The 25641-nt window shown below is 37.0% G+C and overlaps 1 protein-coding gene and 1 pseudogene across 3 annotated transcripts in view; both read right to left on the bottom strand.

Moving 5' to 3' along the window:
- NELL1 (neural EGFL like 1) overlaps positions 1 to 25641 on the bottom strand; it is an 879285-nt gene that overhangs the window by 322772 nt on the left and 530872 nt on the right. The gene's annotated exons all lie outside the window — the stretch shown is intronic.
- Positions 19332 to 21112, bottom strand: LOC134375028 (endoplasmic reticulum resident protein 29-like; annotated as a pseudogene).

The following is a 25641-nucleotide window of genomic DNA, read 5'->3' as shown; positions in this document are numbered from 1 at the left end:
CTCTCACTTTACCTATCAGTAATTCATATACAGTATTGAACCTAAAGAATGCCAAGTACTGAACTAAATATTTTACATATTTTATGTCATTTAATTGTCCTAACAATTATATAACATGTTTGCTCTTTTTACAATGAATTGATACAAAAAGACAATAAGTAACGTACCTAAGATCACAGAATTAGCAAGTGGGTGAGCTCAAATTTGTGAATCTAGACACAGGGTGAACCACCAGATCACTGAACAATGGAAGTTAATTTGGATGTGGCTGTACCTAAACCAAGACATATGGAAGTGATTCCATGATGCCAACAATGAAGATGGTCTTCTCTACTAGGCCCAAATTCCCACTGAGACTTCTTGCATATTTCCCCAAAACATATGACCTATCCCCAGGAGACAAAGGCTATAATACTTTCGTATTTCCTTATCTTTAGTCATGCCTAACTTTTTTTTTTTTTTTTTTTTTTTTTTTGTCGTTTTTTCGTGACCGGCACTCAGCCAGTGAGTGCACGGGTCATTCCTATATAGGATCCGAACCCGCGGCGGGAGCGGCACCGCGCTCCCAGCGCAGCACTCTACCGAGTGCGCCACGGGCTCGGCCCTAGTCATGCCTAACTTTTCAAGGTGACTAGCACCTTCAAAACTGTGTTTGACAGAGATAGCCAAAGAAGATATGGCAAAAATTACAAAGAGAGAATCCTAAAAAGAGCAGAGAAAAATGTCAAGTCACTTATAGGAGAGTCCCCATCAAACTAACAGCAGACTTTTCAGCAGAAACCCTGTAGGCTGAAAGGGAATGGGATGATGTATTTAAAGTACTAAAAGAGAAAAACTGCCAACCAAGAATACTATACCCAGCAAGGCTATCCTTCATATATGAAAGTGATATAGTGTATTTCCCAGATAAACAAAAACTATGGGAATTCTGTGCCACACTACCAGCCATACCAGAAACCCTCAAGGGAGTTCTGCACCTGGAACCTCACCCCAAAATAATCTCCACCATGAATACACTAGGAAAAATAAATCCCACTGATAAAAGATATAGACAAATGAGAAAGAGAGGGGGAAAAATAATATTCCACTTCAAAAACTCAACAAACTTCAACGTCATAAAACAATAGGGAAAGAAAAGAACAAAAGACACTTAAAACAACTACACAAAAGCAATTAAATGAGAGGAATCAGAAAATATCTTTCAATAGCAATACTAAATGTTAACTGATTGAACTCCACACTCAAAAGACATCAATTGTCTGAATGGGGTGAAAAACTGGACCCAACTATAAGCTGCCTACAAGAAACCCACCTCACCTGTAAAGACTCTGACAGACTAAAAGTGAAAGGATGGAAAAAGACATACTACACAAGTAGAAACCAAAAATGAGCAGGAGAAGCTATACTTATATCAGATAAAATAGACTTTAAGCCAAAAACTATAAAAAGAGACAAAGGAGGCCATTATATAATGATAAAGGGATCTATCCACAAAGAAGACATAACAATCATAAATATATATTCTCCCAACATTGGTGCACCCAGATTTATAAAGCAAACATTACTACACCTAAAGAGAGAGTTAGACCTCAATACTGATAGTTGGTGACTTGAACATTGCCCTCTCAACATTGGAGAGATCATCTAGGCAACAAGCCGATAGGGAAACACAGAATTTGAACTATACTCTAAACCAATTGGACTTTGTGGATATATATATATAGAATATTTCACCCAACCACCAGAGAATATACATTCTTCTCATCAACACATGGAACATTCTCCAAGATAGATCACATATTAGGTCACAAATCAAGTATTAGTAAATTTTTAAAAATTAAAATAATTTCATGCATCTTCTCAGAAATTAATAAGAAATGAAACTTTGGACATCACACAAATACTTGGAAATTAAACAACATGCTTCAGAATGACATATGGGTTAAAGAAAAAATCAAACAGGAAATCAAAAAATTTCTCAAAACTAATAATAATAACAGCACACCATACCAAAACCTATGGGATGCTGCAAAAGCTGTATTAAGAGGAAAGTTTATCACAGTAAATGGTTACATCAGGAGAGTGGAAAGATTTCAAATAAACAACCTAACTTTACACCTCAAGGAACAAGAAAAACAAGAACAATCCAATCCAATAGTTAGTAGGTGGAAATAAATAATTAAAATCAAAGCAGAACTAAATGAAATAGAGACCAAAAATACGGTACAAAATATCAATGAAACAAAAAGTTATTTTTTGAGAAGATAAAAAAATAGACAAACCACTAGCCAGACTTACTAAAAAAAGAGAGAGAAAAGACCCAAATAACAAAAATCAGAAATGAAAAAGGGGATATCACTACTTGTACCATAGAGATACAAAGAATCATTAGAGATTACTATGAACAACTATATGCCAACAAATTTAAAAATCTGGAGAAAATGGATAAATTTCTAGACACATACAACCTACCAAGATTGAATAAAGAAGACAAACTGAACAGACCAATAACAAGCAACAAGATTGAAGCAGTAATCAGACATCATCCAAAACAAAACAAACAAAAAAATAACCCAGGACCAGACGGCTTCACTGCTGAATTCTACCAAACATTTTTTTTTTTTTTTACTTCTCAATATACATTGTAGTTGATTATCATGACCCTTTACCCATTCCTCTCCAACCCCTCCCCTCCCCCAATCATATCTGTTTACTTGACTTAAATAGTTCAAGGAATTTTTGTGGTTATTCTGTCTTCTTTGCTCCACACCCTTGTTTTTTTTGTGTGTTTATTTATTTATTTATTTTTAGCTCCCACAAATAAGTGAGAACATGTGATATTTCTCTTTCTGTGCCTGACTTGTTTCACTTAATATAATTCTCTCTAACTCCATCCATATTGTTGCTAATGGTAGTATTTCATTCTTTTTTATAGCAGAGTAGTATTCCATTGTGTAGATATACCATCTTTTCTTTATCCAGTCATCAGATGATGGACATTTGGGCTGGTTCCAACTATGGCTAATGTAAATACAGCTGCAATAAATGTTGGACTACAGGTATCCCTTTGGCATGATGATTTCCATTCCTCTGGGTATATGCCCAACAGTGGAATCGCTGGGTCACATGGTAGATCTATATGTAATTGTTTGAGGAACCTCCATACCATTTTCAATAAAGGCTAAACCATTTTACAGTCACAGCAACAGTGTAGGAGGGTTCCTTTGTCTCTGCAACCTCTCCAGCACTTATCATTTTCAGTCTTCTGGATGTTAGCCATCCTAAATGGAGTGAGATGGTATCTCAAAGCGGTCTTGATTTGCATTTCCTGGATGCTGAGTGAGGTTGAGCATTTGTACATGTGTCTGCCGGGCATTCATATATCTTCCTTTGAGAAATGCCTATTTAGCTCTTATGCCCATTTTTTAATTGGGTTATTTGTTTTTTTGCTATAAAGTTGTTTGAGTTCCTTATATATTCTGGATATTAATCTTTTGTCAGATGTATATTTTACAAATATTTTCTCCCACTCCATTGGTTGACTTTTCACTGTGTTGATTATTTCTTTTGCTGTGCAGAAGGTTTTTAGTGTGATATAATCCCATTTGTTTATTTTTCCATTAGTTTCTTGTGCTTTTAGGGTCCTATTCATGAAGTCTGTACCCATTCCTACTTCCTAGAGTGTTTCCCCTATGTTTTCTTTAAGGTGTTTTATTTTTTCAAGATGTATATTTAATTCTTTAACCAACTTTGAGTTGATTTGGGTATATGGTGAAAGGTATGGGTCAAGTTTCATTCTCCTACATATGAGTATCCAGTTTTCCCAGCACCAATTGTTGAAAAGGGAGTCTCTTCCTTGGTGTGTAGATTTGCTGCTGTTGTCAAAGATCCGATGGCTGTAGGCATATGGATTTATTTACGGGTTTTCTATTCTGTTCCATTGATCTGAGTGTCTATTTTTATGCCACTACCATGCTGTTTTGGTTATTATAGCTTTCTAATATAGTTTAAAGTCAGGTAGTGTTATGCCTCCAGCTTTATTTATTTATTTATTTATTTATTTATTTATTTATTTATTTATTTATTTATTTATTTTTGCTCAGGATTGCTTTGGCTATGTGTGGTCTTTTGCTGTTCTGTACACATGTCTGAATAGCTTTTTACATCTCAGAGAAAAATGTCATTGGAATTTTGATGGGGATTGCATTGAATCTGTAGATCATTTTGGGTGATATATACATTTTCACAATGTTAATTCTTCCAATCCAAGAGCAAGGGATATCTTTCCTTCTTCTTGTCTCCTCTTTAATTTCTCTCAGCAGTGGTTTGTAGTTCTCTTCATATAGATATTTCACATCCTTGGTCAGCTGTCTTCCTAAGTATTTTATTTATTTGGTGGCTATTGTAAATGGGCTAGCTTTCTCAATTTCATTTCCTGCATGTTCACTGTTATAGTATAGAAATGTTATCATTTTTATGCATTGATTTTGTATCCCACAGCTTTGCTGAAATCATTTGTCATCTCTAGGAGTTTTTTTTTATAGAGGCTTTATGCTATTAATATATAGGATCATATCATCTACTAACAGGGACAGCTTGACTTCATCCTTTCCAATCTGGATACCCTTTATTTCCTTCTCTTCTCTGACTGCTCTGGCTAGTACTTCCAACACTATGTTGAATACGAGTGTTGAGAGTGGGCATCCTTGTTTAGTTCCTGTTTTAAATCTTGTTTTTCAGGATGATATTGGCAGTGGGCTTATCATAGATGGCTTTAATTATGTTGAGACACTTTCCATCTATGCCTAACATGTAGATAATCTTTATCATGAAAGAATGTTGAATTTTGGCAAAAGCCTTTTCAGCATCTATAGAGATGATCATATGGTTTTTGTCTTTGCTTTTATTGATGTGGTGTATCACATTTAATGATTTGCTTATGTTGAGCCAACCTTGCATCCCTGGGATGAATCCCACTTGATCATGGTGGATAATTTTGTGCGTGTGTGGCTGTATTCTGTTAGCTAGTATTTTATTGAGGATTTTTGCATCTATGTTTATCAAGTATATTGGCCTGTAGTTTTCTATTTTTGATTCATCTTTGTCTGGTTTTGGCATCAGGGTGATGTTTACCTCTTAGAATGAGTTTGGGAGAATGGCCTCTGTTTCAATCTTTTAGAACAGGTTATAGAGAATTGGTATCAGTTCCTCTTTGAAGGTTTCGTAGAACTCTGCAGTGAACCCATCCAGTCCTGGGCTTTTCTTTGTTGGGAGCCTTCTGATAACAGCTTCGATCTCTTTTGTTGTTATTGGTCTGTTCAGATTTTCTATATCTTCTTGGTTCAGTTTTGGTAATTTGTATGCATCCAGATATTTATCCACTTCATCCAGATTATCAAATTTGTTGGCATATAGTTGTTTATAGTAGTCTGTAATGATTCCTTGTATTTCTGAGGTGTCATTTGTAATACCACCTTTTGCATTTCGAATTTTTGTTATTTGGGTCTTTTCTATTAGTTAATCTTGCTGAAGGTTTGTCAAATTTATTTACCTTCAAAAAACCAACTTTTTGTTTCATTTATCTTTTGTATTGTTTTGGGGGTTTCTATTTCATTGAATTCTGCTCTGACTTTAATTATTTCTTTCCATCTACTAACTTTAGGTTTGGATTGTTCTTGTTTTTCTAAATCCTTAAGGTGAAGTATTAGGTTGTTTATTTGCCATCTTTCCATTCTTCTGAAGTAAGCATTTAATGTGATAAATTTTCCCCTTAATACTGCTTTTGCAGTATCCCACAGGTTTTGGTATGATGTGTCATTATTTTCATTACTTTTAAGAAATTTTTTGATTTTCTGTTTAATTTCTTCTTGGACCCATATGTCATTAAGTAGAATATTGTTTAATTTCCATGTGTTTGTATAGTTTCCAGAGTTTCATTTTTTATTGATTTCTAGTTTTAATCAATTATGATTAGAAAAAATAAATAGAGTAATTCCCATTTTTTAGAATTGGTAGAGACTTGCTTTGTGACCTAACATGTGCTCTGTCCTGGAGAATGTTCCATGTGCTGATGAGAAGAATGAATATTCTGAGGTTGTTTGATGGGATGTTCTATAGATATCTGCCAAGTCCAATTGGTCTAAAGTATTGTTTAGATCTTGTGTTTCTCCTTTGATTTTGGCCTAGGTGATCTGTCCAGTGATGAGAGTGGGTGTTCAGGTCCCCCACTATTATGATGTTAATGTCTATCTCTTTCTTTAGATCTAATAGCATTTGCCATGTAAATCTGGTTGCTCCAACATTGGGTGCATATACATTTATGTTTTTTATGTCTTCTTGATCATTTTATCATTATATAGTGGCCTTCTTTATCTCTTTTTATGGTTTTTGCTTTAATGTCTATCTTATCTGATACAATAATAGCACCTCCACCTCGTTTTTCATTTCTATTTGCATGATATATTTTTTTCTATCCTTTCACACTTAGGCTATGTGTGTCTTTACAGGTCAAGTGAGTCTCTTGAAGACAGTATATTGTTGGGTCCATCTTTTTAGTCCAGTCAGTGTCTTTTGAATGAGGAATTTAACCCCTTTACATTTAGAGTTATTATTGAAAGGTGTTGATTTTTCTCCTAGCATTTTACTGGTTATTGTTTAGATGTCTAAAGGACATTTTGTTACTTTCTTTCTAATTTTCTGTTTGTCTTCTATATTTGTTGGCCTCTTGGGGTGATAGACAAACTATTTTTTTTTCTCTTTTGTTATCATTTTTGTTTTTCTGGTAGGTATTCATCTTTCTTGGGTATTCATGGCAGTCATGGTTGTTTCTGTGGTATCAAACCTAGTACTTGAGAATTTCTCTTAGGGCTTGTCATGTGGTAGTGAACTCCCACAGTGTTTGTTTATCTGAGAAATATACTATTTGTCCTTCATTTCAGAAGTATAGCTTTGCTGGGTAAAGTACTCCTGGCTGGCAATTTTTGTCCTTTAGTGTTTTGAATATATCATTGCATTTTTTTCTGGCTTTTAGGGTTTCTAAGAAAAGTCTGATTTTATTCTGATTGGAGCTCCTTTATAGGTGACTTGCTGCTTCTCTATTGCAGCTTTAAAGATTCTCTCTTTGTCTTTCAATTTTTCCAGTTTGATTATCACATGTCTTCAAGAGGATCTTTTTGGGTTGAATGTGTTTCCAATCTTTGGGCTTCCTGAATCTGGAAATCTGTGACTTTCCCTATACCCAGGAAGTTTTCTGCAATTATTTCATTGAATATGTTTTCAATGCCATTTCCTTTTTCCTCCCCTTCTGGAATACCCATGATTTGGTTATTTGAGCACTTAAGGTTGTCTGTAGTCTTTCGTAGATTTTCATCATTTTTTTTATTCTTTTTTTCTTTTTTCTGGTCTGCCTGTGTTAATTCATACAGCCTGTCTTTAAGGTCAGAAATTCTCTCTTCTGCTTGTTCTAGCCTGCTGGCTAGACTCTCTGTTGTGTTTTTTTTTATTTTGTTTAATGAATCCTTCAGTTCCACAAGCTCAGCTACATTCTTTTTCAAGGCATCTATTTCTTCTTTCATATCCATTATATTTTTTCTCATTTCATTGTGTTGTGTAACTGAGTTTTCTTGTATATCATTTAATTTCCATAGATTGTTATTCTAAATTCCTTGCCTGTCATTTCAAAGACTTCCTGTTCTATAGGATCTAGTGCTTGAGAGTTATTATTTTCCTTTGGTGGTGATGTACTTTCTTGATTTTTTATATTTCTATTGTATTTTCTTTGGTGTTTTGTCATGGTGGCCAGGGGTATCACAGTCCACTCATTTCACCCTCATATCTGGTTTGAATCCCAAAGGGACTTCCACTTCTGCTCAGTGGGAACTATCTTGAGTCAGAAGTCCCACCCCACTTGCCTGCTCCGGGACAGCTGGCTCAGGGTGTGGGAGCCCCAAGGCTCTTAAGACTCTCCCAGCAGCATGGGTCAGCCTGGGCCAGAAGTCCAGCCCCACCTGCCTTCTCTGGCCCAGCAGGTTTGGGGTGTGTGGGCCCAGAAGCTCTAAAATCTCTCTACATGGTTGGGAGCAGCCTGACCTGGGGTCCCATGGCACACAGATCCTTCCTGTTCCAGCGCAGATCTCGTCTTTTTCCATTGTTCCTTAATAGTTGAAAATTGGTTGTTCTGTTGGAGACAGCGACACCAGGAACTGACTACTCACCATCTTGACTAGAACTCCCTATCAAAACTTTAAAGAGGAATTAATACAAGTTCTTTCCAAACTGTTCCAAAAAATTGAAGCAGGAACTATTCTCCCAAACTCATTCCATGAAGCCAGCATCACCCCGATACCAAAACCAGACAAAGATACAACAAAAAAAGAAAACCATAGGCCAATATCCTTGATGAATTTAGATGCTAAAATCCTCAACAAAATACTAGCAAACAGAATACAGCAACATATCAAAAAGATTATACATCATGATCAAGCGGGATTCATCCCAGGAATGCAAGGATGGTTCAACATATGCAAGTCAATAAATGTGATACACCACCTCAACAAAGTGAAGAACAAATAACCATATGATCATCTCAATAGATGCAGAAAAATCATTTGGCAAAATTCAATAGTCCTTCATGATAAAGACTCTCAACAAATTAGGTACAGAGGAAAGGTATCTCAATATAATAAAAGACATATACAATAAACCCACTGTCAATATCTTCCTGAATAAGGAAAAGCTGAAAGATTTTCCCCTTAAGATCAGAAGCAAGAAAAGGATATCTACTCTCTCTACTCTTTTTTAATGTAGTATTGGATGTATTTGCCAGAACAATTAGACAAGAGAAAGAAATAAAGGTCATCCAAATAGGTAAAGAGGAAATCAAATAGTCCCTGATCACAGATGATATGAATCCATATATAGAAAACCCAACAGACTCTACCAAAAAACTTTTAGAGCTGATAAATGAATTCAGTAAGGTTGCAGAATACAAAATCAACATACAAAAATCAGTAGCATTTTTATACTCCTACGACAAACTAGAAGAAAAAGAGATCAAGAAAGCAAGCCCATTTACAATACTCTCCAACAAAATTAAGAACATAGGAATAAATCTAACCAAAGAGGTAAAAGATCTCTACAATGAGAACTATAAATCACTTCTGAAAGAAATGAAAGAAGACACTAAGAGATGGAAAGACATTCCTTGTTCATGGATTGGAGGAATCAATGTAGTAAAAATGTCCATACTACTCAAAGCCATCTACAGATTCAGTGCAACTCCCATCAAAATACCAATGACATTATCCACAGAAACAGAAAAAGCATTCCTAACATTCATATGGAACAACAAAAGACCATGAATAGCCAAAGCAATCCTGAGCAAAAAAAGTAAAGCTGGAGTCATTACACTTCCTGACTTCAAAATATATTACAAATCTGTAGTAACAAAACCAGCATGGTACTGGCATAAAAATAGACATATGGACCAATGGAACAGAATAGAGAACTCAGAAATCAACCCATGTGTTTACAAATCAACTGATCTTTGACAAAGGAACCAAGAACACTGTAGATAAGACTGCGTCTTCAGTAAATGTTGCTGGGAAAACTCAATTTCCACTTGTAGAAGAATGAAACTTGATCTGTACCTCTCACCGTATACCAAAACCAACTCAAAATGGATTAGAGACCTAAATATAAAGCCTGAAACTTTAAAACTCCTAGAAGAAAATGTAGCAGAAATGCTCCAGGATTTAGGACTGGGCCATGATTTTATGAATAATACCCAAAAAGCACAGACAAAAAAAGAAAAATAAACAAATGGGATTATATCAAACTAAAAAGCTTCTGCACTGCAAAGCAAACAATCAATAGAGTGAAAAAACATCCTACAGAATGGGAGAAAATATTTGCAAAATATACATCTGACAAGGGATTAATATCCAGAATATACAAAGATCTCAGACAACTTTACAGCAAAAATAATAATAATAATAGTAGTAATAATCCAGTTAGAAAATAGATATTTCTCAAAAGAAGACATACAAATGGCCAACGGGTATGTGAAAAAATGCTCAACATCACTGATCGTCAGGAAAATGCAAATCAAAACTTCTTTGAGATATCACCTCACCCCAATCAGACTGGCTGTTATAAAAAAGAGAGAGAATAACAAACGCTGGTGAGAATGCAGAGAGAGATGAACCCTCCTGCACTGTTGCTGGGGCTGTAAATTAGTAACACCACTATGGAGAATAGTATGGAGGTTCCTTAAACAACTACAGATATAACTTCCATACGATCCAGCAATCCCATTCCTGGGGATATATCCAGAGGATTGGAAAACATCAGATCGAAGGCATACCTGCACTCCCATGTTTATTGCAACTCTGTTTACAATAGCTAGGCATTGGAACAAATCTAAATGTCCATTGATGGTTGACTGGATAAGGAAATTGTAGTATATACACAATGGAATACTACTCAGCCATATAAAAGAATGAAATTCTACCATTTGCAACAATATAGATGAGCCTGGAGAAAATTATCCTAAGTGAAGCAACCCAGGTACAAAAAGAGAAATACCACATATTCTCACTCATAACTGGGAGCTAAATCCATAAATAAACGATAAAGAGAGACAGAGAGAAAGAAAGAAACAAACAAACAAACAATAATCACAGTAATATGTTTAGATGCTAAAAACTAGAGGTGGAAAGGGGGAGGGGAAGAGAGGGGTAGAGGGAGGGGAGAGGGAGAGTAATTGGTCAATGGCCACAAAGAATTATTGTGTATTGTAATGGTGAATAAGCTAACTATACTGATCTGACCACCACATGTTGAACACAAGTATTGAAAATCAACATTGTACCCCACATGTATATGTAATAAAATAAATTAACTAATTAAGTTATTTTATTTTTTTTAGAAAAGAAGGTATGGTCTCCTTCTAAAAATATCGAACTCCTTTCCAGCTGTAAAAATTCCCACAAGCAAGGTATATGTGATCAAGTCTCCCCTATTTTTGTCAGCATTGGATGTTGCCACTATTTTTCATTTCAGCCATTCCGATGGGTATGTAGTGATACTTTATTGTACTTTTCATTTGCATTTTGCTAGTAGCCAATGGTATTGGGTGTCTTTTCACATGTTTATTTGCTCTATGTATTTACTCTTTGATGAATATCTGTTCATGTGTTTTGCCCATTTTATAATTGGACTGATTTTTTACATTTGAGTTTTGAGAATTCTTCATATACTCTAGATATAAGGCCTTTGTTGGATATGGGGTTTGCAAATATTTACTCACAGTTTATAGCTTGTATTTTCATCCTCTTATCACAATCTTTCACATACAAAAGGTTTTAATTTTGATGAAATTTAACTTATCAGTTTTTCTTTTATATATAGTGCTTTCAAAGTTGTGTCTAAGAACTCTTTGTCCAACCCAAGGTTTCAAAGATTTTCTCCTATTTTTTTCTGTGAATTTTATAGTTTTACATTTTATGTCTTTGTCCATGATCCATTCTGAGTTAATTTTCCTGTAAGGTGTGAGGTTGAGGTTGAGGTTTCTTTTTTTGCCTATATATGTCCAACTACTCCAGAGCAATTTGTTAAAAAAGGCTACTTTTCTTTCATCAAAGTGCTTTTATACCTCTGTAAAAACCAATTAGTTATATTTGTATTGCACTGTTTATGCGTTCTCTATTTTGTTTTATTGATCTGTGCCTATTTCTCTGCCAATACCACTTTGTCTTGATTGTTGCATCTATACAGAAAGCCTTAATATCAGGTAGAGTGATTTCCCTCCCCAACTTTGTTCTTCTTTTTAAAAACGACTTTGTTATTCTAATTCCTCTACCTTTCTACATAAATTTTATTTTTTATTTTTTAATCAATACAGAATAATTATACCTATTAAGGGATACAATGTGATATTTGGATATATTGTATAACGTGTAATGATCAAAACAGCATAATTAGCACATCCATCACTTTAAATGTTTGCCATTTCTTTGTGTTAGGAACACTCAAAATTGTTTCTACTATCTATTTGAAATTATGCAATAAATTAGTTAGCTATAATCACTCTACACTGTTACAGAACAAAAGAGCTTATTCCTCTGCCTAGCTGTGATTTTGTTGGCCGATCTCTCCATATCCCCGTTCCCCCCACTCTTTCCAGCCTCTGGTAACCACTATTCAACTCTCTACTTCTATGAGATCAACTCTTCTAGCTTTCACATTTGAGTGGGAACACACAATATTTACCTTTCTGTGCTTGGCTTATTTCATTTAACATAATGCACTCCAGACTCACCCATCCACGTGAATTCGAGATTAATTAAGCTTGAGATTCAATAGGAATTATGTTAAACTCACAGACCAACTTGTGGAGAAATCATATCTTTACTATATTGAGACTTCCAGTCCATGAACACCATATAACTCTCTATTTACTTATTCTTTTATTTCTTTCAATAGTGGTTTTTAGTTTTCAATATATAGTTCCTGTACGTGTTTTGTCAAGTTTACAATTAGGCATTTCACTTTTTTTTAGGTATTCCACTTTATTTTGGAGCAACTGTACATGATATTAAGTGCTTAATTTTGGTTTCTACACATAGGTTGCTAGGAGGAATGAAATTGATATTTGTGTTTTAATATCGGTGCAACCTTGATATTAAAAAGCTTGTGATCTTGATAAACTCACTTATTACTTCTACAATATTTTTTGTAGATTCTTTAAGATTTCCTACGTAGACAAACATGTCATCTGTAAATAGAAATAACTTTATTTCCTTCTTTCTAAACTGCAAGATTTTATTTCCTGTTGTTGCCTTATGTGCTGGCTAAGACTTCCAGCACTATGTTGCACAAGAGTAGTAAAAGCAGTCATTATTGCTTTGTTACTGATCTTAGGGGGAAAGTATTGAGCCTTTCACCATTAAGTATAATGTTAGCCCCACCTCATACTGCTTTGTCAATATTGGGTGGAGGTGGAGGTTTGGCTCCCTGATAGGCCACACTGACAATAGAATTGGGAGAAAGTGAAGATCCAAATAGCCTTGCTTTGCACTGCCTCATTGAGTCTCCATGCTGCTAGGTGGGAGGGGTGGCTCAGCTCCCTGCTGAACCCCAGTGGCATTACTCCAACAGAGGAATAAGAGTAATCTGCTTCTACGAAGGAGTTTTTCCATTGCATATGATTATAGTAGGGTGGGTATTTTCAAAAAATTTTTCTGTTTTGTTAGGTCCCCTTTTCTTGGTTCTTTCACTACAGGGAGGTGGCTTTCCTTAAAATTTTTCTTGCCTGTGCCTGTTGGTGGTTCCAGGTTACAGGCTTCTTCAGGGCCCCATCCAGGATACATGGGAAGCAAAAAAGAAAACTCACGGGATTCACACCTTGTTTTATTCAAATCCCAGTGTTCCTAAATAGTTCATCTCTTTTCCATCTTTTAGAGTCATCCTGTGTACTTGTTGTGTTATGTCCAAGGTGTTTTTTTTTTTTTTTTTTTTAGTTGTTAAAAGAAGGACCTAGGAGAAATGAGACGACTCCACTACTCCATCTTGGCCAAAGGATAAGTCTCCAATGTATTTATCTTTTAAGAAACTAGTCACTTTCCTCCTCTGCTCCTTTTCTAAACATCACTAATAACTGGGATTTTTTATAAGTGACATTTATTAAGCACATACTATATTAGCCAGATACTGCTGAAGCGTGTTATAGCATCCACATGAGTCAAGTATTATTATCATTCTATTTTCTAAATAAAGAAATGAGAAAAGAGGTTGTAAGTGGCCTTAGACTACAAGATGGTAGGTGCAAATCAGGGTAGTCACTGTCAAACCGTAGCAAAAAAAGAAAAAGAAAAAACAAACAAAAAACAGAGCCATGCAGTTATATCATTCTTGATACTTCCTTCTCCCTTAACTCCTTACACTCAATCCATCACAAAGTATTGTTGAATATTCTTCCTAAGTGTTTCTCAAATCAATTCCCATTATCTCTGTGTCCATTGCCACCACCTTTCTCCAAACTACCACCATCTCTCACACGGGCTGCTGCCATGGCTTCCCAAGGCATCTGCTCACATTCACTGCTGCCCATCTTCAATTTATTCTCTATACCACACTTACAGCAAGCTTTTAGGAATTCAGATCTACTCCCTTTGCCATCCTGGCTAAAATCTCTTCAGATAATTCCCATTGTTCTTAAAAATGAAGACATACATTTTTAACATGACCTCCAAGGCCCAGCATGGTTTTGCCCCCACCTAACTGCCCATTTTGATTTTCTTTCATTCCCATTCTTGTCTGTTCTGCTCTTGCCACACTGGCTTTGTCTCCTTCCTCAGAAGTTCTTTTTTTAAAAGTTAATTAACTTATTTTGATTGACACATTGTAATTGCACACTTTTATGGGGTAACAGTTGATGTTTTTGTTTCCTGTCATCTCAGAAACTGTCACATGCTCTTCCCCCTTTGCCCTGGGTAATATCTGCTTACGGTTGAGATCTCAACTCAGTCCTTGCCTCTTCAGAGAAAGAACTCCTTATTTCCTTGACTGGGCTATTTCCTCTGTGACATTCTCATGTAAAACCCAGTACCTATCCTTTATAGGCTAATAAAGGTTATAATTCACACTTATTAGTATATTATGAATGTTTCCTTTTCTACTACAGCACGAATCTCTTGAAGATAGAAATTATACCTTTCTTTTCTTTATCCCCAGCTCCTAGCAAAGCTTCTCAAATGTAGTAAGTGCCTAATACAAATGCCCATTTATAAAATAAAGGAAATAAGGAAAGAAAGAAGGAAAGGAGATAGGGAGGGAAAAAGGAAGGACGGAGTTTTTTCTTTTAAAAAAATGAGAGTATGATTATCTTTGGCATGAAAAGCTGAATACAGGTTGGTATGGCTTGAATGTCACTTCCAAAACTCATGTCAAAACATAATCCTCATTGTAAAAGTATTAAAAGGGTGGGAAATCTGACTATGGTATTTGAAAGGTGAGACATTTAAGAGGTGATTGGATCATAAGGGCTATGCCCTCATAAATGGATTAATCCATTCATGGATTAATGAATTAATGGGTTAATGGATTAATGGGTTATCACAGGGGCACACTGGTGACATTATAAGGAGAAGAAGACAGACATGAGCATGTGAACATGCTCTTGTCCTCTCACCGTGGGATGCCTTGCATTGCCTTGGGACTCTGCAGCGAGTCTCCACCAGCAAAATGGCCGTCACCAGATGCACCTCCTCTACCTTTGACTGCCCAGCTTCCAAAATTGTATGAAATAAATTTCATTTCTTTATAAATTACCTTCAGGTATTCTGTTAAAAGTGACAAAAAACAGACTAAGACACAGGTCAAGGAGAATTAAGGCAAGGAAAAGGTAATTGAATCAGACAGCTGGGAAACTCAGAAGAGAAGAAATTGAAAATAAAATACAAACAGATAATGACATGTTGACATATTTATTTATCAGTGACATTATGAAAAGAGAAGAAAGGGATGTGGTTTCAGGAGCTCTCTTTGCAGCAAGCCATTTCTTTATAAAGAACTGCTCAGAAAAATACCCACAGAGTAGGAGAAAATATTTGCAAATCAAATTTCTTATAAGGGACTTGAATCCAGAATACGTAAACAACTTTTACATCTCAATAATAAAATGATAACCCAATTGTAAAATAAAAAAAGTATTTAAATAGACATTTACCCAAAGAAGATACAAATGACTAATAAGCACATGAAAAGATGCTAAACATCATTAGAAATTAGAGAAATTCAAATCAAAACCACAGTGAGATACCACTTACCCACGAGAATGGCTACAACCAAAAATACAGACAATAACAATTTGTCAGAAGTATGGAGAAACCAGATTTCTTGGACATTGCTAGTGAGCATGTAAAATATTTCAGCCATTTTGGAAGTCAGTATGACAGTTTCTCAAACTATTAAACATAGAGTTACCAAATGTTCCACCAGTTCCAACAATTCCACTTCCAAGGGAAATGAAAACCTATGTCCACACAAAGACTTGTACATGAATGCTCATAGCAATGTTATTTATAATAGCCAAATGTGAAAACACCACAAATGTCCACCAACTGATGAATGCATAAAATGTGATATAGCCATACAGTGGAAAATTGTTTAGCAATAAAACAAAATGAAGTACTGATAGATGTTATAACATGAGCCATGGATGAACCTCAAAGTCATTATGCTAAATGAAAAAAATCCAGTCACAAAAGATATAATTGCATGATCACATTTTTATAAAATGGCCAGGATAGGCAAACCTATAGAGACAGAAAATAGATAGTGGTCACCTACAGCTAAGCTCAGCAGATGGAAAATAACTATTACTGAGTACCAGTTGTGGTTTTTTTGTTTGTTTTGTTTTTGTTTTTGAGGTGATGGAAATGTTCTAAAATTAGATTATGATAATGGTTGTGCAACTCTGAAAATATACTTAAAACCATTAAATTGTACACTTTAAGGAGGTAAACCTTATGCTATGTAAATTATGTCTTAATAAAGCTGTTAAAATTATCAAGGAGAAAGTTCGGAAATAAGTTAACACATTTATCTGTGTTCATGTTTTAAGAGGATGTAAAAACTCATTAGAAGTTATACTTGGATGAAATGTTCTTCCAAGAATGGATATTAGGAGTGTTAGCTATTTTGTTAATGTCCTAGGGATATGTTATCTTTTCTTAACTGAAAAACACCATTTATTTTATAGTAATATTGTGGGGAGGGGGGAGTAATTATATATGAAATATATCTATCAGTTACAAGATAGTTACCAGTTTCTTAAATGTTAAATCTGAAAATCTATATTTTAGGTTCAAGGATCTATGTTATAGGCTGAAGGATATATGTTATTTATAATGTAACACAGCTCTTGAGTTCAAGCAGCATTTTTCTAAGTCAAAATAAATACATTTCTAAGCCCTGTATGTGCCAGAATGGATAACTAAATCTGATTCATTACCGGGCTCCTTTATACCCAGCAGGATTCCACTATAGGTCTTAGAAAAAGCTTTTGGGAGGGCTGTCTGATCTTTACAATGTTTATTATCTGGCCCTAAAAAGTTCTTGGAGGCTAGAAGCCCTGCTGATTCCCTGCTAACCTCAGATGCTGAGATTTTTGCCAAAAGCAGGTACTTTAGTACTGAGTCTATTGAGCAGGACCTATGTTTGGGTTTACCACAAATTCAATTGTCGTTGGTAGAACTACCCCCAATTTAAAAACCTATGGATTCTTAATTCTTTCCTCTCCTGGGTATAGCTACCTTAGCTTAGTAGCTCCCAACCTTTCTAATTTCTCTACATCTATAAGAAATAAAACACAAAGTAGTAATTAAATCAAGTTCTTTTCTACTTGGATATACAATATCACAGCATATACTAAATATGGCAGATTATATATAATGTCTATCAATAATTTAGATATATATTTGTACATACATAGAAAAAGTCTACAAAACTGTATGTTAAAAAATCAACAGTGATTTACACCAGAGAGTTGGATACAGGATAAACAAAAATCACTTATACAATTTATTTTATTTACTTTGTACTAATGAATTTTTACAACCAACATGTATCTTTTATCACTAAACAATAAAGGGGCTTTTGTTTTGTTTTGTTTTAAGAAGAAAGAATAAATAGAGAGATGTACGTAAGAGGATAAAAAGTAGCAGATACGTAGGAAGAACAAATCTAAAAATCTAATGTACATGAGGACTACAGTTAAAATTGTACTGTATTTGGGATGCCAGCTAAATAAGTACATTTTAGTTGTTCTTGCCACAAAATCAAAAAAAAAAAAAAAGGAATGGGTAACTATGTGAGATGTTGAGCATGTTAATTTGCTTCACTATAGAAACAATTTTACTGTCTATATGTATCCCGCAGCATCATATTGTATACACAATAACATTTACTTTTTTAAAAAGTAGTAAATGGGTTCCAGATGTATCCAAGCTGGTGTGGAAAGAGACAAAGCTTTAGAGGCTGACAGGCCTAGATGCAAATCCCAGCACTTGTGAGAGGTTTGGCAAACTCTCTGCTCCAGTTTCTGTGTGCATAAAATGCAGACAATGATATCATGACTAAAGAATAGATAACTTGGCTTAGTCTGTTTTCCAAGATCTGAACAAATCCTGATACAGAAGAGCTGTTCAAGAAACACCTATATAGTAAATGCTCATGGGAATAAACCTTGTAAAGCATCTGGTTTCATTAATTGCAAATAGTAGCTGCTCCTGAAATAGCAGAGGCCATTACCACCACCACCAACAACAACAACACTACCATCATTATCATCATCAACATCACCACAGTTTTTTTCCCAAAGCCTTCCCCAGTAATTCCAGGAAGATTTCAGTAGGAGATTTGTTACTCTCCTCTATGCCCGAGGCTCCTATATCTCGTGGCATTCTGGAGACAGAAAGAACCTGGGTCCAAATCTAGCTCCAGCACTTGCTCACTTTGGGACCTAGCAAGTATAGTTAATCTCTCTGAGCCTCAGTATTGTCACTTGAAAATGTAAGCAATATGATCTACCACAAAATATTGGGAAGATTAGCTGAAAAATTCTGCAAAAGTGTCCAGTAGAACACGAGGCAAGTAATACAGATTCAGTAAATGTTAGTTTACTTCCACAGGGATAATTTAGAAATGCATCATTAAACTACAAAATTAATGAACAGCTGAACCATGGTCCAGTATTTCAATATTTCTTTTAAAACCTCTAGTCCAATAGAAATATCTACAACTAGAAGAAAAGAATAAAGCAAAGCTGTTTGACTTTGGTTTTATGTAATGGCTACATTAAGTATTCCCAAAGTGACCATTTTTCTAAGACTCTTTATCTCTCTACTGTGAAGAGACTGGCTGTGATGTTTCTGGTCCCCCAACTACCTAGAGGAGTTCTAAAGAAAAGCAACTGAAAACGAAACATGGCAAGAAAAATAATGCTGGGTTAATGTTTTTCTCCCCCCTACCCTCCACTTGACCAAAACACTGAAACTTTAATTGATCAGAATTACACCTTTCAAAGACCTGGGCAGTACACTCCTCTTTATAGCACCAGTTCCTTCTGAGGGGGCATTTCACTGGCCATCTGAGTAAGTGCTCAGCTTGGACCAGCTAGAAAGATGCTTAAGCATGGTCATAACGGCATCAATGTCCAGACATACTCAGGGCTCAGATTTCTGGTTTAGTTCCACTTTTCCACCACCCCCTTATATCTCACAGGATTTCCCAACTCTTCCCTCCTCACCCCCACCAAACCCTGGAAAACCTCAAGATGTCTTTTTACATTCCTCCTTCTCGGCCCCCTTCTTCTGGAAGGCAGTCAGGATGTTCAAGCTCTTCTGGAGCTCCTCTTTCTTCCCATCTATCATCTTATTCTCAATCAGTTTGGTGATCTGGGTTATTTCTGATGCGGGGAAATCCTCACTTTGGTCTAAGATCTTCCCCATGATCTTCAGGTATTGCTCAGCCCACTTCTTCTCCGCCTCCTTCGCACTCAAGAGGTTATGCTGCCCACGCTTCAAGAGGGCCTGGCAGGCCTCCACGCCAGAGGCCCTGATGAACTCCCCAGCCAGGGTGTCACATGCAGGCCGGCAACCAGTCATGCCTAGGTAGACATCGTCCCTTTAGCCAGCACTAGATGGCTCCAACTTTTACAGACCTGCTATACGGGACTGGGTTCTCAAAGTCCCCATCCTAGAAGAGGTCAAAGATTGGGTAGTTTTCTTTGTCCAGCTTGTGTTTCTCACTCAGCTCCATGTCCAGTTTGTCACCATAATCTGAGATCCCCACCTCTGCCACCAAGAGATCATCGATGGAGGCTGAGTTTTCAGCCAGACGCTTGAACTCATCTGCCTTTTCCCCATAGGGGTACTGGGTATCGTGACCATATCCAGGGCAAGGGTGCCCTTGGTGTGCAAGTGGCTGCCACCATGTGAAGCAAAGAGAGCCAGAGGCCCAAGAGCAGCGGGGAGACAGCAGCGCCATAACACTGGACTTGGGAGCGTGAGGTAGGAAAGCCTTGATGTTTTTCTTTATGGCAGAAGTTTGCCTTCTCCTTCAGGGATTCTCAGTATGAATGTGTTCTTCTTTCCCTTTCTAAAATAAGGTGATTGTACAGAAAAACAAAAGGAACTTGAGAGAAAGACTGGCAAAGGGAAAAAGTCCTTTCCCCACCCTCATCAGTGATTGTGACTCCTTTTCCAGGCTCTTGGAAGCTCAGTCAACTTATGAGATTCTGAAGAAAATGAGGATAGAATCAAACAGGAGCACAGAGCCCTGAAAATGTGCTATTCCCATCACCCTGCTTTCCAACAGGTCCCTTAATTACTATTGAATTCTTTCTCCATACTCAACTGTAGTTCATGTCTGCCAGGAACCTCAAAATATGACCTTATTTGGAAAAAGGGTTTTTGCAGATATAGCTTAAGATGGGGCTTTATTAGTCCATTTTCTGTTGTTTATAATAGAATAGCTGAAACTAGGTAATTTATAAAGAAATGGAATTTATTTCTTACAGTTTTGGAGGCTGGGAAGTCCACAGTCTGGGGGTGCATCTGGTGGGGACCTTCTTCTGGGTGGCAATACAGGGTATCACATGACTACCTAAGTTGGGGCCCTTTTTCTTCATTGTTGCTGGTGGAGTCCACCTGCCATAGAGAGTGTAATGCCACACAGTTCCCAGCTGCCCTCATTACAGAGCTGGCTGGGGGCCCGGTGGATATAAGGTCATGCTGGGATGTTTCTGAGATTGAGTCCCTCCATGAAGGAAAACAGAGGAAAAAAAGGAGGAAGAAGAAGAGAAATACATCATGATAAGTTTGTGGCCCTCTCCCTGCCCTTGGGTTGCCTATTTCCCCTCCAGACCAGACATGTGAAAAGAATAGATTTTTAAAAAAAGAAAACTGACTTTAACAATGTACTCGGTTCAGGGAATATAATGGCAAAGACAGACACTGGCCCTGCCCTCATTAACCGTACAATCCAGAGCCACAAACAGGCCATTTGAATCCCAGATGATAAATGCTAGGACATAAGGCTGAGAAGGCATAGTGTCTTCCTATGCTGCTGCAGGCACTTTCTTTTTAATACACATTTCCAGTAAAATTCATCATTAGAGGGCTAAGGTAGCAGAGACAGATTCTTTGAAGCCTCCTTTAATATCAATTAATATATAATTTTATTTTTCCAAGGTGGGAGTTAGTGAGGCAAAATGAGGCACTTTGAAACTTTGAAAATAAATGCTGAGCCCAAACTTCCAAGCAACACCAGACCTCACACAGTGAGTCATTACAGCAAGGTGATAGAGCTATGAAAATTTCCCCTAATGAACCCCTGGATGGAAATGCAAAACAGAACAAAAAACCCCCTGTTTATACACATAATGTGCACACTGTGGGCCAGTATTGCTTTCCAAAGGAAAATTAAGCTGTCTGATAGAGGCCTGATGCAACTGTCTCTCCACCAGTGACTGAATTCCCATTGTTCACAGGTAGTGACAAGTATCATTTTCTTCCTTGTGTCTGTGGCAGATTTTCCAAAAGTAGCTGTAATAGTATCTCCCATCCCACATGCTGTTCTGTAATGTAACCTTACCATCCTCCACCAAGAGGTCCAATCTAATCACCCTCCCTTTTAATCTGGACAGGCCTTAGAGACGTATTTGTAGCCAAAAGAATGTGGAAGAAACCATGTTACTTCCAAGGCTAGGTGATAAGGAGTCTGGCAGATTCTGGAAGGCTCATTCTCTGGATGATTCATCTCAAGACATTACCTCTTAGAACCCAGCTTCCATGCTGTGAAAAGCCAGAGACACATGGAGATGCATATGGACAGACTCCAGTTGATCGTCCCAGCTGAGTCCAGCCTTTGAGGAATATCAACCCAGGCACCAGACATGTGAGGAAAGAAGCTTTTGTTTGATTCCATTTCCCAGCCGTGAGAGTCCCCTCAGCCCTTGAAATCTTCCCAACTGAGGTCCTAGTATCAAGGAGATACAAACCATCCCTGCTGGGCCCCATAGGCATTACTGACCCACAGAATTTATGAGTGCAGAAGAATGGTACTTGTTTTACTACACTAAGTTTGAAGTTGCCATTATAAGGACAGTATCCATGGCTCTGAGCCCAGGGCAAGGTGTGAAACAGGAACTCAATGCGGTTTTGTGGAACTGAGTAGAAACAAAGATCAAAGCACCTGGGAAGACTCCGTGTTTGTTCCTCTGAGACAGTTTCCCATCTTCAAAGTGAAGTAGATTAAAGGATGACTCACTATCTGTCAGTTAGCTCACACTGCCTTTATCAGCACAGTCTTCAGTTATCACCTAGCATGGATGGACCCTAAAATAAACCCCAAGAAGTGTCAATTTTGCAGCAATCAAAATATATTTTCATGAACGCCAACTCAGTGATTGCCCTGGGAACAACGTATATGTTGATAGCACTGTCAAAATCTGTCACCAAATTCTACATCCAGTTCCTCTGGTTGATGCTAACAATTTATTAATATAGGAAGAAGTTAAAAATCATACTAAGAAAGCCAAAATTTTTCTCTGGAGAATTTACAAGAGACCAGGAGCATAGGTGTAGTGCTACTCGGGCTAATGTTGGAATCCTGCTGATGTTGCCAATTGTAGCGCTCTTAATCCTGTTCATGATGCCAATTGTAAAGTTACACAACCACACCAATTGACGGGCTTTTTTACCCGCCTGTAATCCTGCCCTGACTGGGCCAATTGTCGAGCTCGGGCTGGGTCTGGAGCTCACAGACCCCACAAGCCCATTCCAGACTGGGTCACAAAAGCTTCATACGCCAGGCTGGCTCACCATACCCCTCACATGCCAGGCTGGGTTACCAGTCCCTTTACACGCAGGTCCATGAGCTAGGTAACTGGCAAACAGGTCCTTGGAAGCCACGGGTTGGAAAGGCATGGCCGCTTGTGCAGCAGCTGCCACCCAAGGCAGTAAACTCCAGCCGAGGTGGCAGTGCCACGCAGGTGCACTAACTTCACCCACACAAAACCTGCCCACAAAGAATGCTGCACCACCCCCAACCTGCCCTGAGGCAAGGGGGCCTGATTAAATTAGTCTATTTTCCCAACAACGGAAGACAAAGTTCTTTCCTCCCTAGAGACAGAAAAGGGCAGTGATTAGAAATCTGAGTTGTGAACACACAATCTTGGCTTAAAATCTCAGTTCAGCCACCTAATGATTCTGTGAACTTGCTCATGTTATATATTATATCACACTGTTTCTCCTTTATTTAAAAAAAGACATAAAGATTAAATGAGATAATAGGTATGTGAAGTTATTCAAATATTTATCATGTACCTCTTAAGTGCTTACACTGTTTTAAGCACAGGGAAAAATAAAAGGTGAACAAATGAGATAAATCTAGCAGGAGAGCCAAACAATAAATATATGTGCAAAGGAATATGTAATTTGTAATTAAGTGTAGTGATAATTAATATGAAGAAAAATAAAGTAGAGTGAGGAGATGTAGAGAGATGAGGTTGCTAATTTAGATAGTGGAGTCTGGAAAATCGTCTCTGAGGACACTTAAAGGAAGACCTGGATGAAATGAAGGAGTGATCCATATAATTATCCTGGGGAACAGCATTCTAGGCAAAGGGAGCACCAAGAAAAACGCTTAAGGTGGGAAAAAGAAGAGCAAGGAGGCTTGGTGGCCAAGTGGAGCGAGAAAATGAGGTTATGGTAGGAAATCCCTTCTCTAACGTAGCCATACATGACATCAGGTAGGTTCTTTTAAACCATCTGGATTGCAATCTAAGTGTGGTGGGAAGCCATTGGTGGGCCTCTCATCACCCTCTACATGAATTGCTTAGCACAGTGCCTGGCATATTATAGTACATACTCAGCAAGCAGCTCACCACACATTCCTCACCAGCAACACTGAGTCCAACCTCCACTCAAAGAGCAGGTGATGAGATCGGAAAGTGTACCATCTGTAGGTTACAAGGGGGGTGATATCTCAGGACATACACACAAGATGTAGAAAGAAGAAAACCAAATGAAGCCTAAAGAAACGTCAGGCATTCTGCTCATATACTGTTACTCAGTTCTTCATGAAAATACAGTGTGGAAACCACAGACATACAAAGAATCATTAGAAAATATTACAAATAACTATATGCCAACAAATTTGAAAACCTGGAAGTCATGGATAACTTCTGGACACATACAAATTACCAAGACTGAACCAGAAGACATAAAAAACATGAACAAACCAATAACAAGCAATGAGATTGAAGGAATAATCAGCAGTTTCCCGACAAAGAAAAGCCCAGGACCAGATGGCTTTACTGCTGAATTCTACCAAACCTTTAAGGAGGAGTTAATACCAATTCCTGTCAAACTATTCCAAAAATGGAAACAGAGGCCACTCTCCTAAACCCATTGTATGCGGCCATCATCACCCTGATACTAAAAACAAACAAGGACAAAGATACAACTTAAAAAGAAAACTACAGAACAATACCTTTGATGAACAAGACACAAAAATCCTCAACAAAATATTAGCAATCGGAATGCAGCAACACATCAAAAAAATGGTACACCATGATCAAGTGGCAGTCATCCCAGAAATGTAAGGATGGCTCAACATACATTAAGTCAATAAATGTGATACACTGTATCAATCAAATCAAGGACAAAAACCACATGATTATCTCAGTAGATGCAGGAAAAGCATTTGACAAAATTCAGCATCCCATCATGATAAAGACTCTTAGCAAATTAGGTATAGAAGTTCAGTTTCTCAACAAAATAAAAGCCATATACGAGAAACCTACTGTCAAAAATCATCCTAAAAAGCTTTCAGCTTTTCCCCTAATGGCAATAACAAGACAAGGATGCCTACTCTCACCCCTCCTATTTAAAATAGTATTGGAAGTACTAGACAAAGCAGTCAGGCAAGAGAAAGAAATAAAAGGCATCCAGATTGGAAAAAATGAAATCAAACAGTCCCTACTGACAGATGACATGATCCTAAATACAGAAAAACTTAAGACCCTACCAAAAAACTCTCAGAGCTGATAAACAACTCCAATAAAGTTGCAGGATATAAAATCAATACACAAAAATCAGTAGCATGTAGTAGTTTGTTTTTATACTCTAATAACAAACTAGCAGAAAAAGAAATCAAGAAAGCAATCCCATTTAAAACAGTCTCTAAAAAATAAAATACCTAGGAATCAATTTAACCAAGGAGATAAGAGATCTCTACAATGAGAACTACAAATTGCTGTTGAAAGAAATTAAAAGAACACAAAAAGATGGAAAGAAATCCCATGCTCTTGGATTGGAAGAATTAATATTGTGAAAATGTCCGCACTACCCAAAGTGATCTACAAGTTCAATGCCATCCCCATCAAAATACCAATGACATTCTTCACAGAAATAGAAAGAACAATCCTAACATTCATATGGGACTACAAAACACTCCAAATAGCCAAAGCAATCCTGAGCAAAAATAAATTAATAAATAAAACCAGAGGCATAACACTCCCTGACTATAGTAACAAAAACAGAAAAAAAGCATGGTACTTGCATAAAACAGACA

The sequence above is a fragment of the Cynocephalus volans genome, chromosome 4 (genome assembly GCF_027409185.1).
Source record: "Cynocephalus volans isolate mCynVol1 chromosome 4, mCynVol1.pri, whole genome shotgun sequence".
NCBI lineage: Eukaryota > Metazoa > Chordata > Mammalia > Dermoptera > Cynocephalidae > Cynocephalus > Cynocephalus volans.
Note: the sequence above shows the minus strand (reverse complement) of the source record. Positions and strands in the feature narration are given on the sequence as shown.